The sequence below is a fragment of the Nicotiana tomentosiformis genome, chromosome 7 (assembly GCF_000390325.3).
Source record: "Nicotiana tomentosiformis chromosome 7, ASM39032v3, whole genome shotgun sequence".
Lineage (NCBI taxonomy): Eukaryota > Viridiplantae > Streptophyta > Magnoliopsida > Solanales > Solanaceae > Nicotiana > Nicotiana tomentosiformis.
In genome coordinates, this window is record NC_090818.1 from 8,936,758 (window position 1) to 8,954,528 (window position 17,771).

A 17,771-nucleotide genomic window follows, 5' to 3' on the forward strand; every position below is an offset into this window, starting at 1 on the left:
ACCATAAACCCTTTCATCATAACTTCTTTACCCACCATGTTCAATAGGTTCCGAACCCCTTCTCTTTCTGTCCAAACCTGCAAAATCCAAAAAATAAAAATAAAAAATTGGTGATTTGAGTTTTTTTTTTTCAATAGCTTGAAAGGAAGAAGGGGGACCTTGGAGAAACGGTAGAGTTGTCTCCGTATGAGCTATAGGTCACGGGTTCGAGCTGTGGAAACAACCGTTAATGCTTGCATTATGGTAGGCTGTCCAGATCACAACCCTTAGGGTGCAGCCCTTGCTCGGATGCTGCATGAATGCAGAATATTTGTGCACCGGGCTATCCTTTTTTAATAGTGGAAGGAAGAAAAAGCCCAAGTTTGTACAAAAGTTAGGAATCTTTACACAATTAGCCGGTCAGATTTACCATTTACTTTGTTTGATCGGTATACATAAATTATATATAATTATACACATATTAAAACAGTAAAGGGTACCTTGTTGTACTCGGATATCATCCCACAAAGTGCAATACGAGCTCCGTGGTTGACATGATTCAGAACAGCCTCAAGCATTTTACCACCAACATTGTCAAAATAAACATCAATCCCATTTGGGAAATATCTGTAAGAGGTAATACAAAAATTATGAGCATGTCAATCGCTAGAAAAGTAGTCCAAGGAAAATAAAAAGATTTACTAGCTAGTAATTAGTACTACCAAAAACCTAAATATTTTGAAGAAGCAAAGAAATTTACTTGGTTAATGCAGCATCATAATCTGTCTCTACACGTAATTAAAAGCATCGTCGTAGCCACATTCTTCTTTCAACAGCTTCACCTACCAAGAGAAAAGAAGAGGAAGCATATATCCAGATTACAAGCATAATTTAATTTATCTCCAGTTGAAAAGACTTACTCTTATGAAAAATATATTTTCACCTTCACTTAATCTATTTTTGCAAATCAAGAGAAGGACAATCTTTTTTTTTCCTCTTGTTTTACTCTTATAATTAACTACTTACTCTCCATATCATTTCCTAATTTTTTTTTGAAATGTTATCATTATTATGGGATTATAAAATACATATTTCAATTATTTTTTCTTAAAGGGAATGTTATCATTTCCAATCTTTTCTATGCCCACCCACGCAGTTATACCAGGCATTCCTATTACACAGAAATAAAAGAAATTACTTGATTTTTGCTTTAAGTTCATGACTGTAAAAACAATAATTAAAATTGGTGAAGGAGAGGTATTAGGTATATACCTAAGCAACTAAGATAATCAGGCAACGCAATCCCAATTGCAGCAGTAATCTTCTGAATCAAATTTGAGGGCATAACACCAAATTCTGAAACAGGGCAAATACGGCTAAGTACTATATCTCCCTCTGAAAACTTGATGTCCTTAGATTGAATTACCTTCCCCATTCCTAATGCTCTTATCACCTGCAATGTTTCATTTTATTAATTAATATCAGCATACTAGAGCTATGCATTTATATTAGAACTTTAACAGATATTAAAGTCCGTCGATTGTAAATACAAACAACAACAACAATCTAATAAACTCCAACAAGTGGGGTCTAGGGAGGGTAGAGTGGAAGGTAAAGAGGATATTTACGATAGAATCTAAAAATAGAAGAAAAGAAGTTGTGGCAACAAATACTTGGCAACAAATACTAACAACGACAATAAGATATTAAAGTGAAGCAAAGATAGCAATCAAACAATAGTACTAGCAATCTAAGGATGGAAGGATACCTCAACGGTAAACACACAGAATACTTATATTTCTTTTTCGCTATTTTTGAAGTCCTTTGAAGCATGTATATGGCACTCTTTGATGGTAAGAGGTTGTGAGTTCGAGTCACCCCAAGAGCAAGGTGGAGAGTTCTTGGAGGGAAGGATGCCGAGGGTCATTTGGAAACAGTCTTTCTACCCCAGGGTAGGGGTAAGGTCTGCGTATACACTAACCTCCCCAGACCCCACTAGTGGGATTATGCTGGGTTGTTGTTGTTGTTTATTCAAAAATTTATGCAATTATTAACTTTAAATTTATTGTTTTACCTTTATTTACATGCATATATAGTCACCGAATTGTCATGACATATTTATGATTATAAGTTTTGAAGGTATTTTTGATACTCCCTTTATATCTCTTCAAATTACCATTTATCTCTCCGCAAAATTTATAAATCATTTACTGAAGCAAGGATTAGATTAGGAAAAGATAGCTACTGCTTTTTTATTTTATTTAGTGGAGCGTAATTTTTTTTGAACAAATTTTCTTTGGTTAAAACCACACTTACCTTCGATCCAGGGGCGGATCTACTAAGGCCCGCGGGGTGGTACGCCACCCGCAAGCTTTGTTCGAAATCTTAACTATATATGTATGCATATTTGCGAAATCTTATAAATATTCCGAGTGCAACCTGGAGTAACAAAAGATTTTAAGATGCTTGTGGTAAATGGCTGATAAATCCTCCTTTGCAGTAAGGGATCGAACCACTGAGACAAAACTTTTTAAAACCTTTTTAGCTTGCTGCATCATCACGTATTCTCGGTAAATTTTGATGTTATTGTTCACTTATTTTTCTTTCTTCAATTATATTCGGTTCTCCTTATTTTCTTTCTTTAATTATTGTTGACTATATATTTCTTTGTTAGTAAATCTTGACTTTTTTTTGGTCTCTTAGTTAGTACTATTTGTTTTTTTCACCCACACTTAAAACAACATTTCCTTTTCAAAATCCTCGCTCCCATTAGAATCCCAAAAGACAAATAGTTAGTACTATTTGTTTTTTTCAAAGTTGATCAAATCGATTAGCTTGGCAACCGGAGCCTTCAAATTCTGGATCTGCCTCTGCTTCGATCGGACTAATTGCAGTATATAACAATTTTTTTTTTTTAGTTTGCGATCAGTCTAACAACATTACATAAAATCAGACTGAGAGAAGTGAAGATAGTAAACCTAGCCAAGTGGGCTCTGAAAGTGTGAACAAATTGAAAATGTCCAACTAGGTTCATAGCTTGAATCTCTGATATTTCATCCTTGATATGCCAAGAAGTGGTGATATTTCCTTTAATTATCTGAATCATAAGGAAAGAGTCTGACTCTATTGTTACCATGTTGAAACCATGATCTAAACACCATCTCAAACCAGTTTTGATTGCTTGAGCTTGAGCAGAGTTGTTCGAACAACAACCAAGATACACAGTGAATGCCATAATCATATGACCAAGATGATCCCTCAGGATCCCTCCACCTCGTGCGTTACCAGGGTTCCCTTTGCTACACCCATTGACATTTAATTTGAGATCCCCTATTGCAGGTTTTTTTCAGCTCACAGGTATAATATTTAATTGGGGCTTGATTCTATCTACCATATGCGATATCTTTGGGAATAGAGATACAAAGATAGAGAGGGAAATTGAGTAGAAAGCAACAACTGCATCATGGTGGTAATCTTATGAATGACTCGGGCAATAGAGCCTCTAATACCTTCATATTTATAAGTACATCTATATTTTCAGATTTCCTAACAGATAACAGAAGGGAGGTATTGCAATATCATTTCATGTACTTTTTTCTGTTTGATGAGCCACCATTTGAAGAATTTATCCCTGATGCCTCGAGTAGAACAAGTAGACAAACCACACGCATCTTCGAAGTATTTCCAAACTTTGATAGCAACATTCCCCTCATAGAATAAATGATTAGTAGTTTCAATGTTGCAAATGGCGCAACATTAACATCTTGATGGCCCATGTACATTAAATCTGGTAAGAGAATCATCAGTAGCAAGTTTACCATTAAGTAATCTTAGTACATGGAAGGAGACTTTGAATGGTAGTTTACAGTGCCATATCTTAGAAAGAGTAAGGGAAGTACCTCTTGATTTTCTAAATGTTTCCCAAGCTGATTTACTAGTGAAAGATCCAGAAGGATTAGCAAGCCAGATAGGCCGATCATTCTCTTCTGGTGAAATCTTAATGGACTGAATATGAGATACCAGATGAGAGGGGAGGGTATCATGAAGTTTATCCAGCATCCATTGGTAGTGAGAGATAAAATCAGCCATTTTTGTCTTTTTGGACTTGTTTTCATGTTGGATTAGCTTAGCAAGAGCACCTTTGTTAGTCCAGTTATCCCACCAAAATGAGAGGTTACCTTTCTCTACTTTTCACAAAATATGATCTTCACAATCCTCCTTGATGTCCATTAGCCGTCTCCAAATGTGTGACTGAGAATAGCTTTTTTTCCTAGCAACCGGATGATATCTTTTGCAATATTTAGCTTCCAAGAAGAGGGTGAGAAGAGATTTTTGAGTCCTGAAGTTCCACCATGATTTAGTAGCAAACGAAATGTAGATTTCATGCGATGACCTAAAACCTACCCCTCCCTCCACCTTAGGATAACATAAATTTTTCCAGAAAACCAATGATAGATCCTCTTGCACTCTGATGTTCCCCAAAAAAAAACTAGCAAGAGATTTTTCAATATAATCAAGGGTACTTTTTGGTGGATACACAACATATATGATATGTAAAGAGAGAGAATGCAATAGAGACCTAATAAGGACTGCTCTAACCCCAATGGAAAGAATCTTCCCTTTCCATCCCTGAGTTCTGTTTGTTATTTTAGCCACCATATTTTCAAAATAGCATTTTTTGTTTGGACACCCCAAATAAGTAAAAGGGAAGTGGGAATGGGAAAAACTAGTGATAGCTTTGATGTCCTCAATTACAATGAGTGGGGTATTAGAAGATACCATGAAAGCAGATTTCCTTTTATTCACCATTTGGCCTGAGATTTGTTCATATTTCTCCAACTTGTTTATCATCATGGCAATGGAAAGCAAGTCATCAGAGGAGAAGAGGATGGTGTCGTCAGCATATGTGAGATGAGTGATTAAGGGGCTTTCATTATCCATAGAGAAAGGGATGAAGTTATCATGTATCAATTGATCCATCATGTAGGATAGTAATTCAGCACCAATGACAAAAAGAGAGGGAGATAGTGGACCCCCTGCTTCAAACCTCTGGATGATTTAAAAAACCCATGTCTCAAATCAGTGAATTGCTGAGGACTATCAATTTTAGGAATAAGGACAAGGCATGTATGAGTGAAGGACCTAGGAAGTTCAGTTCCAGAGAAGAAGTCAAAAATCACATCATAGAGATCATTAGTAATTATATCCCAACAGTGTTGAAAGAATTTCCCAGAAATACCATCAGGACTAGGTGAGCTACTACCGCTGATAGAGAATACCACTTGTTTCAGCTCTTCTATGGAGGGGGGGGGAGGGAGGATTCTAACAACAAGTTATCTTCTTTGTTGACCAATGTTGGAAGCCCCCTTAGGATTGAAAAATCTCTGCAAGTAATTTCTTGTGTGAATTGTCTCTCAAAAAGGTGACAGCTTCAGCAGTAGTATCATCACTGTTCTCAAGCCATGTGCCATCCTACTTCTTAACTCTTGTCAGTTGCAATTTTTTCCTCTTAGAAATAATTACAGAGTGAAAGAACCTTGTGTTATTATCTCCATCAGTAAACCACTTCAAGCCAACTTTTTGTCTCTAGAAAGATTCTTCATTTTTAATATGCCTAATCAATTGAGCATTCACATTGTTGTACTCCATTCTATTGCTTTCTGAGTTGTCATTCAAGCATCTCCCCTCTAGAGTCTCAAGCATGTTATGCAATTCTTTGGTCTTATCAAATATATTGCCAATAGAGTTTTTAGACCAGAAGGAAAGACACTTACAAATATTTTTAAGTTTTAGGTGAAATCTCCACATATGACCACCTTGTACCTGTAATTGCCATGCTTGTTCCACGACTTGCATGAAGCCCTCTTATTCAGTCCTGAAGTCTAGAAATTTAAAGTACTTCTTAGGTTCCCATCGAGGATTATATGTGAAGATCAGTAGGGAATCATGGTCAGAACCAATTCTAACCAAATGAGTGACAGAAGTGTCTGCAAATCTCTGCAACCATTCAAAATTAACAAGTACCCTATCTAATCTTGCCCATATCCTCCTACCAGGAGCCCATCCATTACACCAAGTAAAGGGATTGCCAGAGTAGCCGATATCCATTAACTCACTGCCAACAATACAATTGATGAAGGGTAAGCTTTTGGACATGTTGTGATCATTCCCTCCTTTTTTTTCCTGGGGATCAGTGATAGAGTTAAAATCCCCAGCCACCATCCATGGAGAGCTAATTCCCTCAAAAACTATTTTGATACTATCCCACAATGTCTCACTGAGATGAGCTTTGCAGTTAGCATACACCAAAGTCATAAATAGAGTCTCCCCATTGTTATCAATTGAACAATTGATAAGTTGAGGGAAATCTTCAATCACAGTACAATTAATAGAATTATTGCCAAAAAAACAGATCTTGTTGCTACAATTTGCATATGCAAAAGCAAACCCAAGTTTTCTCTTGAACTTCTCCAATTTAGTTCTACCACTGAAAGGTTCCATAATAGTTATGAATACGAGGTTGTGAGTTCTTTTAAGTTGCTTAAGTCTGTCAAAGGTACCTTAAGAAGTGATGCCTCTAATATTCCAAATAAGAGACTTAATCATTAAAAGGATGTGGATTGATCATCTTTGTCCTATGAAAATTTCACAGCAGGAATACCTTTACCTCTTTTGTTTGCTCTGCCACCTCTGCTTGAGAGTCCACATCTTGTTGATGAGAACCTACCTTTGATTATTTCATGTCCCCGGGGTGAAAGGTGATGTTGGCCAATCACTTCCTCAAAGGCTTGATCAACTTCTTGTGGTGGTGGTGAATGATGTGAGAAAATTTCTAACAATTTGTTAGCATGATCATCAATGGTAACTGATTGAGCATCATCACTATCAGACTGGTGTTCATTTCAAAGTCATCTTCAGAGTCATTAAAAACCTGACTATATTCTGTAGTTTCTAGTTCTTCCCCTAAAGCTTCAAATTCAGAGTCAACATCATTTAGCATACCCTAGTCTGATTCATCACTGCTATATGAAAGAGCATTCCTAGATGGCTTATGATTATTTAAGTTGTGTTCAGGTGGGGGGTTTTCAAGAGGGGGAGGGTCTGGTGGCTCTTGAGGGGTGGTGTTTGCATAATCCTTAGCTGACTGAATTACTTGAGAGCTTATTTGCTGGGAAGGGATAATTTGTGCCGGTTTTGGCACTTTAGGTTCTGTAGCTGATAAATATTGTTGTTTTGGGACTATTGAGATAGAAGGGATGTCAGTGATAATTTGGGGGTTTTGGCTTGGATATGTTATAGGGAACAATCTGAGAGGTTTTACTAGTGGAACGTTGATAAGTAGCTTGAGGATGGGGATTTATTCTTTGATGTGTGTTTGGTTTTGATTTGGTTCTAACTTGGTTGAAATCTGTTGTTTGAGTAGTTGGTTATTTTGAGTTATTGTGGTGTATGGTATTGGTGATTTGCTTGCTCCGGTTAACTTACCATTGCACTTTTTTCTTAGCTCCAATCTTTTGCTTTGGTACCTGTTGAGGTTGTGCTGCCTGCTCAATTGATTTGTTCTCGTTCAGAACCTATTGCTGATTGTTTTGTGTACCATGATCTCTCGGTTGTTGAGCTGGTTGGTCATCCTTTTGTGATTGGGTGTTGTTTCGTGTATCTATGACTTCCTGGTGAGATTGTTGTGGTAACACATTCAGGTTATTACTCCCATTTGTGTGTTGGTTACCTTTCTTGTTTCCTTTTTGAATTTTCCATTGATCAGTATTCTCCTCATTATTGGCTGTGACTTGGGCTTGTATTTCTTCATCTCTTTTCTTATTTCTACAGGAGAGTATATCACGTCCTTGCATACAACAATATTGACAGTATGAGGGAGCACCTTCATATTCAATATCAAGCCAATAACCATCCTCCTCATTACTATCTAACCTCTTAAATCCCAGCCGGATTTGATCCTTACTAGGTTTTAAGAGATCAATTTCAACTTTAATCTTGGCCACATTACCTCTAGATTTAGAGTAGGTGGCCATGTTAGGAGCCATAGGAGTACCAACTGAACTAACCATTCTTGATAAAATGTCCCACCTAAAAAAATGTCAGGGGAGTTGATGAATGAGAATCCATACTGGAGCAATTGTAGTCTCACATTCGGGGGCAAAGTCGGGGGTCCGTATAATAATCTTCATTATGTATGGACCAAGAGTGATGAACGATTTAAAGTAGATATGATAAAAATTTGTTTCATTAGACAAGTCAATATAAACATGATTTGTATCATAAAAGGCTATTTTGACAGTACCTTTAAGCGGAATATGACTGATGAATAACCTCCTTACTTCCTCCATGTTAGGTTTGCCTCTAGTAAACTTCCCAACAATTGTGAACCTGCAATCTTCAGCCAGAGTAACAAAAAAGTCTTATGCAGAGAATTAGACCGCGGGTTTGCCTATATGAGTACCATGAGTAATTTCAACATGCTGCTTAGCACTTGATCTATTTGCGAGAGAAGTGGAGACAGTAGCTGCAAAGGACGCCTTGGACACTGGAATGGGTGGTCGAGGTTGATTTTTGGAATTATTATTCGAGTTAGAGGAAGGACTGTTATTTTCCGTGTTCCGATTTGCATTCTGTTGAATATTGGATTGGGGATTTTGGATACTATTATTGGTTCGGTTGTGACGAGGTGAGGGTCAAAATTAGAAGAAACCTTCAGTGGTGGTGGGAGAAAATTACTCTTCTGGGTATTGGGTATTACTTGTTTGTGTTGGATAATAGGGTTTTCATATCGGGGGTTTGATAGTGTTTGAGTGCTTGTGCCATCCAAATGAATCACATCTTCAAGGGATGGATGTGAAGTATGTGTTTTTTGTTGGGAAGATGTTGATTGCAAAGTGGGTTTAGTTTGGACGGTGGTCTTTGGGGGTAGTAATTTGGGTATTGTTAGTCATCGAGTGGGTGGCAGTTGATGTTGGTAAATTCTGATTGTGAGGTGTCGATTGGTGATTGCTATTTTGGGTTGGTGGATCGGGTGGGGCTGGTGGAGGTAGTTGTGGGACCTCTAGTGGTCCAGGTGGATTGGTTGAAATTATAGAGAGAAGGCAGAGAGAGTTTGGTTCGAGAGAGAAAGATTGCTTCGACGTTGATTAATGCAATTTGTTAACTGCTAAGAAGCCGTGCGGAGCAAGGATTTTGCACAACCGGTCGTTTAGTTTTGGCTGTGTGCTCGATTTCCAAGGATAAAGGACTCTTTATGTCCAATGTCATATACTCCATAAAGTTCCAAAAGACGCATACAAGACGTAAGTATATATACGTATTATATATTTATGTTTTTTTAGTAAATAAACCATCATAATCATGTTAAAGACTACTAGTATTATTTTCATACTCACGCTTTAAGGACTAGAGCCCATTTGGATTGGTTTAAAAGAAGTGGCTTTTCAGGAGAAATAGCTTTTAAGCAAAAAAACAATAAGTTAGGGTTGCCCAGCTTATTGCAACCCCAACTTATGATTTTTGGCTTGTTTTAAGCAGTTTTTAACTTATTTTAAGCACTTTTAACTTTGTCAAATAGTAAAAAAAAATTAAAAAGAGCCTAAAACATGATTTGACCAATTTAAAAGTCAATCCAAACACCCTCTATTTATGGTTTTATTAGTTGGAATCCATATATTTACTATATCATTATATAGTATGTAATTTATATTTATACAATTATTGATAAAATATTTTAAATTTTAATATTTTTTTTAAAAATTTGGTAGAGATAAGATTGAATGAGTTAATAGGATAAAACTATTCTATCACTAAATTAAATAATATATTTATTTTTTCATCAGTTCTATTTTTCTTTCTTTCCCTTTTCACATTTTTTACTATTTTACTTTCTAATTTCAACTCAGATTCTCTAAATTAGCTATTCTTTTTATCACATTTGATTGATCCACACATCAAAAAGTAATTTTGTTTGTGTCTTATTTTTTTAAACTAAGAAATTCCCGAGACAAGTGTTGTAAGGTTCAAAACACAATGGATAATAGGCTCAATCATTTTACCATTTTCACTTAATGCTATATTTTTATATAGGGTAGAGTTTAATACCATATGACGTGCGCCTAACCCACACATTATATGTTAATCAGTCACCACTAGATCAAAACCATGTAGATTATTTTGTCTCAATATTATATGAATTTTATGAAAGAAATTTTAGGGTCTTTTAATATACTTTAGTTTTAAGCCACCAGTTCCGTTGAGCCGCCCTGATTAATGGTCAACAATTATTATAGATCACTGCCTCATGAATGTGTTGTTCAACCAGCTTATTTCACATTTGAAAACTAAATAACACATTCACTAATTATTGTCTTATCTTAATTGAGACCCTATAAAATTTGATTGAGAATGTCCGGGGTAGACAAGTGCACTACTAAAAAATCAGGTTTTAGCAACGGACAAATTCTATAGCTAAACAGAAAAATCCATCGCTAATCTCATTTAGCGACGGATTATCAAGAAATTTTGCTAGCTACGAGCATTTTAGCGACAGATTAGTGACGACGTTCATAGCTAATTCCAGTATTATTTTTGTAGTGGTGGTTCAAGTAGGAGACTAGTAAAGCTTTGATTTAGTGTAACGATCCGACCGGTTATTTCGAGAGTTATAGCCCCGTTTTTCATATTTTTTTGCTTCCTTTTGTGCTTTTCAGCTATATTATGATATATCGGGTTAGTTGGTTCGGGTCCGGAGTGGTTTCGAAGTAGATTGAGACACTTAGTCTCTAAAGTAGAAGCTTAAGTGGGAAAAGTCAACCGAATATTGACTTATATGTAAACGACCTCGAATTTGAATTTTGACGGTTCCGTTAGCTCCGTTAGGTAATTTTGGACTTAAGAGCGCATCCGCAATGTGATTTGGAGGTCCGTAGTAGAAGTAGGCTTCAATTGGCGAAAGTTAAAAAATTTAGCGATTTCGGTCGGCAGTGGAAAATTTGATATTGGGGTCGAGATGGATTTCCGAAAGTTGGAGTAGGTTATTAGTGTCATTTGTGACGTGTGTGTAAAATTTGAGGTCATTCGGACGTGGTTTGGTTGGTTTCAGCATCAGTTGTCAAATTTAGAAGTTTAGAAGTTCTTAGGCTTGAATCTGAGGGTAATTTGATGTTTTGATATTATTTTGAGTGATTCGAAGGCTCGACTAAGTTTGTATGTTATTATATGACTTGTTGGTACAGTTGGTTGAGGTCCCGAAGGGCTTGGGATGATTCCGGGTGATTAACGAATTGTTTGAAGTTGGAAAAATACAGCTGAAGCTGCTGCTGGTATTTTTGCACCTGCGGATGGGGAGCCGCATGTGCGAGGTTGTAGGCGCGCACGGGAGTTTGCAGGTGCGGACGGAGTTGAAGTAGGCTGGGTCCGCAGGTGCGTAGGGGAGGTCGCATCTGCGGGTCCGCAGATGTGGATAGCTACCCGCAGAAGCGGAAGTGAGGAGGTCAGGCAGCGTCCGCATGTGCGAGGTCTTTTCCACACCTGCGTGGTCACATATGCGGATATGGAGCGCATGTGCGAAATTGGGGGAATTAATGATTTTCCGCAGGTACGGAGTTTCTTGCGCAGATGCGGCACCGCAGGTGCGCATATTTGACCGCAGGTGCGGAAGCCCTGGGCAGAAAGTATAAAAAGAACACTTCGCGAATTTTGGTTCATTTCCACCATTTTCAAGTCTGTTTTTGGAGCTTTTGGAGTGATTTTGAAGAGAGATTCAGGTGATTTTCATTGAGGTAATTTTTTTGAGCTCCAATACTCCTATCTATGGTCATTTCCCGTTGTTTTATCATCTAATTAGTGGAATGTAGGGGTGAAAATAGGGGGGTTAGGGCTTGGGATTTTAGAAAGTTTAATCTAAGGATTTAAGGGATCAAACAGTGTCGGATTTTGATATATTTCGTATGTATGGACTCGTATGTGAATGGGCTTTCAAATTTTGTAACTTTTATCGAATTTCGAGGCGTGGGCCCGGGGGCCTGGTTTGAGCCGATTTTGGCTATAATTTGGTATTTTTCTTGTGGAATTGATTCTTTTAGCCTATATTGATCGTATTGTATTTCTTGTGGCTAGATTCGGGACGTTTGGAGGCCGATTTGAGAGGCAAAGGCATTGTGGAGTAGGATTTTGCTCGGATTAAGGTAAGTAACAGTCTTAAATCTGGTTTTGAGTGTATGAAACTCGAGAATTTTGTATAACGTGATATTTGGAGGTGACGCACATGCTAAGTGACAGGCGTGCGAGCGTACACCGTGAGGGATTGTGACTCGGTCCGTCTCGTGATACTGTAAAGACGAATAGCCATTGTTATTACTTGTTTTTCCTTGTCTTTGAGCAATCGACTGCCTTTCATGTTAGAAACAACGCATAGGCCATATGATATCACTATTGGGACCCGCAACAGTCGTATACTTGTTGAATTGACTGCTAATTGTTGTCTTATACTTAGTTACAGTCTTATTGTATGCTATATCTCTATTTTCTCTCATTTTTTGGTGATACTTGTTGTATTCCCTGTTTGGGTTGGTTATTATAATATTCTGTGAGCCCGACAGGCTGGAGAGATTAGTGACTGAGATAGGGCCTGAGTGCCGGGTTGAGAGCTATGTGAGATACATTGGATCGGGTTGCACGCTGCAATAATATTCGATCGGGTTGCACGCCGCAACAAGCCTTCGGGCCATATATCGGATCGGGCTGCACGCCACAGCAGTACTTGGATCGGGCTGTACGCCACACCAGTATTTGGATCGGGCTGCACGCCGTAGCAATATATGGATCGGGCGGCATGCCGCAACAGTATTGGGTCAGGCTGCACGCTGCAGCAATATATAGTGCTTGGGCTGTAGGAGCCCCTCCGAAGTCTGTACACCCCCAATGAGCGTATGTACCTTGATTGTGAGTATTGAGGCTGAGAGCCGAGCGATTGAGCTGTCAAGATAGATGAGTGACAGTAGCCCCTGTGAGGTTGTGTATTGCTTTTATTTATTGATACACATTGTTTCTAGTCATTGTTGTTGTAATGTTTTGAAGGACTTATACTGTTTCGCATGAGCTTGAAATGTTTTGATTTTAAAACACAGGTTTGAAGGCATGTCTAAATTCCTTTACTGAAATTTCTGAAAAGAACTGTATTATGTGTAGCTCGGCTTTGTTTTCTCAGTTCCTTATTTAATTCTGTTATTTACTGAGTTGGAAGTACTCATGTTACTCCCTGCACCTTGTATGCAGATTCAGGTGAGCCCATTCGCAGAGATCATTGAGTCTGTGCGCTTTGGGTTGTCGGAGACTTACGAGGTAGCTGTCGGCGTCCGCAGCCCTTGATTTCTCCTCTATTATTATTATCTTTTCTTTCTGTTTGGGTATTATTGAAACATTGTAAACTTCGACTCTAGTCTGGTTTAGATGCTCGTGACTTAGTGACACCCCAATGTCGGGCTTCCTTTTCTACATTTTTTTTTCGAGTTGAACTCCTTTGTGAAGGTTTTATAATGAATAACTTTGAAATTATCTTTTAAAAGGAAATATCGAATTGTTTTGGTAATGTGTTGGCTTGCCTAGTACCACGATAGGCGCCATCACAACAGAGTTAGTTTTGGGTCGTGACAAGTTGGTATTAGAGCCTAGGTTACATAGGTCTCACGAGTCATGAGCGGATTTAGTAGAGTGTTGCGGTTCGGTACGGAGACGTCTGTACTTATCTTCGAGAGGCTGCAGAACCTTTAGGAAATCTCACATTCTTAAATTCTTATCATGCGAATCTGTTGATTCTAGTAACTAAACTTCTGTTGTTTCATTCTCTCACAGATTGTGAGGACTCGTACTACCGGTCAGGATGGACATCCACCAGTACCACCAGCCAGGGCCGCGGGAGGTCGAGGTCACGGTAGAGGCCGTGGTAGGGGCAGAGGTGCAACCCGTACAACAGCTGGGGCAGTACCTGCAGACCCACCAGTTGCCCCAGATCAGGATCAGATTCCAGTTATTGATGCACTAGCTCAGGCACCACCTGTGCCTATTGTGATTCTAGGCCTTCAGGAGGCCTTAGCTCAGATTCTGGCAGCGTGTACCGGCCTTGCTCAGGTGGTCTCTATCTCAATGGCCGCAACCACTTCTCATGTCGGGGGAGGCACTCTGACTCCCGCCGCTCGCATACCGGAGTAGGTTGTTCAGGGGCTTCAGACACCGGGGGCACCACTAGCCCAACCGGTTGCAACTGCTCAGGACTATGTAGTTCCTGCTATGCCTAAGGATGAGCAGCGTAGATTGTAGAGGTTTGGGAGACTCCAGCCTCCATCTTTCAGTGGTGTAGAGGGTGAGGATGCACAGGGTTTCTTAGATAAGTGTTAGAGGATGCTCAGGATAGCAGGTATTCTGGAGACCAGTGGGGTCTCATTCACTAATTTCCAATTCTCTAGGGCTGCATTCAGTTGGTGGGAGGCTTACGAGAGGTGTAGGCCGGTTGGCACAACACCCCTTACTTGGCAGCAGTTCTCCATTCTCTTTCTGGAGAAGTTTGTACCTCAGTCCCGCGAAGAGGAGCTACGTAGACAGTTTGAGTAGCTTCATCAAGGTGATATGTTTGTGACACAATATGAGATGCGGTTCTCCGAGTTGGCCCGTCATGCGATCTGGTGTGTTCCCACAGACCGAGAGAGGATCAGGAGGTTTATAGGTGGCCTCGGTTTTCAGCTTCGGTTGCTTATGACCAGAGAGAGTGTCTGGTGCTACTTTTGATGAGGTTGTCGACATTGCTCGACAGATTAAGATGGTTCACGGTCAGGAGAGGGTTGAGAGGGAGGCCAAGAGGCCTCATGGTCAGGGTGGATTCAGTGGTGCTCCTCATGGGGGTCAGTTCCAGCACGGCAGAGGCAGTCCATTCAGGCATGCTCAGTCAGCTCGCCCAGTTCACCGTGGTGCATCATCGGGCCATGGTTCTCACAGTTCTCATCAGGGCCACTCATCACTTGGTGCCCTTCCAGCCCAGAGTTCGTCCTGTGCTCCATCAGTTCAGGGCTCCTCTATGCCAAGTTCTTCTACCAGTTATCCCGGTGCTAGGGGTTCCCTTCAGTCCCCGTCTCCAGTACCAGGGGGTTGTTTTGAGTGTGGGGAGTTTGGGCAAATGTGGAGGCAGTGTCCTCGTCATCATGGGGGTCTGCCTCAGCAGAGCAGTCAGCCATCGACTTCAGCACCAGTTACTTCACCACCCGCCTAGACAGCTAGGGGTGGAGGTCAGTCAGCTAGGGGTCGCCCTAGAGGTGGAGGTCGATCAGATGGTGGTCAGGCCCGTTTCTATGCCCTCCCTGCCAGACCAGATGCCATTGCTTCAGATGCTGTGATTACAGGTATTGTTTCAGTTTGCCACCGAGATGCCTCGGTATTATTTGACCCTAGTTCCACATATTCATATGTTTTCTCATATTTTGCTTATTTTTTGGATATGCCTCGTGAGTCTTTAGTTTCATCTATTCATGTATCTATTCCTGTGGCGATACTATTGTTGTGGACCGCATATATCGGTCATGTGTGGTGACTATTGGGGGTCTGGAGACCCGAGTGGACATTTTGCTGCTCAGTATGGTTGACTTTGATGTGATATTGGGTATGGATTGGTTATCTCCATGTCATGCTGTTCTAGATTGTCACGCTAAGACCGTGACGTTGGCAATGCCGGGATTTTCGAGGGTTGAGTGGAGCGGTTCTATAGATTATGTACCTAGTAGGGTAATTTCATATTTGAAGGCTCGGCATATGGTTGAGAAGGGTTACCTATCTTATTTGGTGTTTGTGAGGGATGTTAGTGCAAAGACTCCTGCCATTGATTATGTTCCGGTGGTACGTGATTTCCGGATGTGTTTCCTGCAGACCTGCCGGGCATGCCGCCTGACAGGGATATTAACTTTGGTATTGATTTGGTGCCGGGCACTCAGCCCATTTCTATTCCACCATATCGTACGGCACCGGCGGACTTGAAGGAATTGAAAGAACAGCTTCAGGAACTCCTTAATAAGGGGTTTATTCGGCCTAGTGTGTCACCTTGGGGTTCACCGGTTCTATTTGTGAAGAAGAAGGATGGTTCCATGAGAATATGCATTGATTATAGACAGTTGAACAAGGTCACAGTCAAGAACAAGTATCATTTGCCTCGTATTGATGATTTGTTTGACCAGCTTCAGGGAGCGAGGGTATTCTCCAAGATTGATTTGAGGTCAGGGTATCACCAACTGGAGATTCAGATATTCTTAAGACAACTTTCAGGACCCGATATGGCCATTATGAATTCTTAGTGATGTCTTTTGGGCTGACCAATGCCCCAGCATCGTTCATGCATTTGATGAACAGTGTATTCCAGCCCTATTTGGACTCATTCGTTATTGTATTCATTGATGACATCCTGGTGTACTCTCGTAGGCGGGAGGAGCATGCTCAACATCTGAGGATTGTATTACAGAGATTGAGGGAGGAGAAGATTTAAGCAAAGTTCTCCAAGTGTGAGTTTTGTCTCGATTCAGTAGCATTCTTGGGGCACGTGGTGTCGAGTGAGGGTATTCAGGTGGATCCGAAGAAGATAGAGGCAGTGCAGAGTTGGCCTAGACCATCCTCAGCCACGGAGATTAGGAGCTTCCTTGGTTTGGCAGGCTATTACCGTCTCTTTGTGGAGGGATTTTCATCTATTGCATCGCCCTGGACCAAATTGACCCAAAAGGGTGCTCCATTCAGGTGGTCGGATGAGTGTGAGGAGAGCTTTCAGAAGCTCAAGACTACCTTGACCACAACTCTAGTGTTAGTTCTTCCATCAGCTTCAGGTTCTTACACCGTGTATTGTGATGCCTCGAGGGTAGGTATTGGATGTGTTCTGATGCAGGAGGGTAGGGTGATTGCCTATGCCTCGCGCTAGTTGAAGAACCATGAGAAGAACTATCCTGTCCACGATCTTGAGTTAGCAGCCATTGTTCACGCCTTGAAGATTTTGCGTTATTATTTGTATGGGGTTCATTGTGAGATCTATACTGATCACCAGATTTGCAGCATGTGTTTAAGCAGAAGGATCTTAATTTGCGTCAGCGGAGATGGTTAGAGCTTCTCAAGGACTATGATATCACTATTTTATACCATCCGGGGAAGGCCAATGTGGTAGCCGATGCCTTGAGTCACCGGGCGGAGAGTTTGGGGAGTTTAGCATATATCCCAGCAGCAGAGAGACCCTTGGCATTGGATGTTCAGGCCCTAGCGAACCAGCTTGTCAGATTGGATATTTTAGAGCCGAGTCGGGTATTGGCTTGTGTGGTCTCCAGGTCTTGGCTTTATGACCGTGTCAGGGAGCGTCAGTATGATGACCCCCACCTGCCCGTTCTTCAGGACAGGGTTCAGCGAGGTTATGCCAATGATGTGACCATTGGTGATGATAGTGTATTGAGGATGCAGGTCCGGATATGTGTGCCTAATGTAGATGGGCTCAGAGAGTTGATTCTTGAGGAGGCCCACAGCTCGCGGTATTCCATCCATCCGGGTGCCGTGAAGATGTACCAGGATTTGAGGCAGCACTATTGGTGGAGGCAGATGAAGAAGGATATAGTTGGGTTTATGGCTCGGTGTCTCAACTGTCATCAGGTTAAGTATGAACATCAGAGACCGGGTGTCTTGCTTCAGAGGTTAGAGATCCCAGAGTGGAAGTGGGAGTGAATCACTATAGACTTCGTAGTTGGGCTCCCACGGACTTCGAGGAAGTTCGATGCTATTTGGGT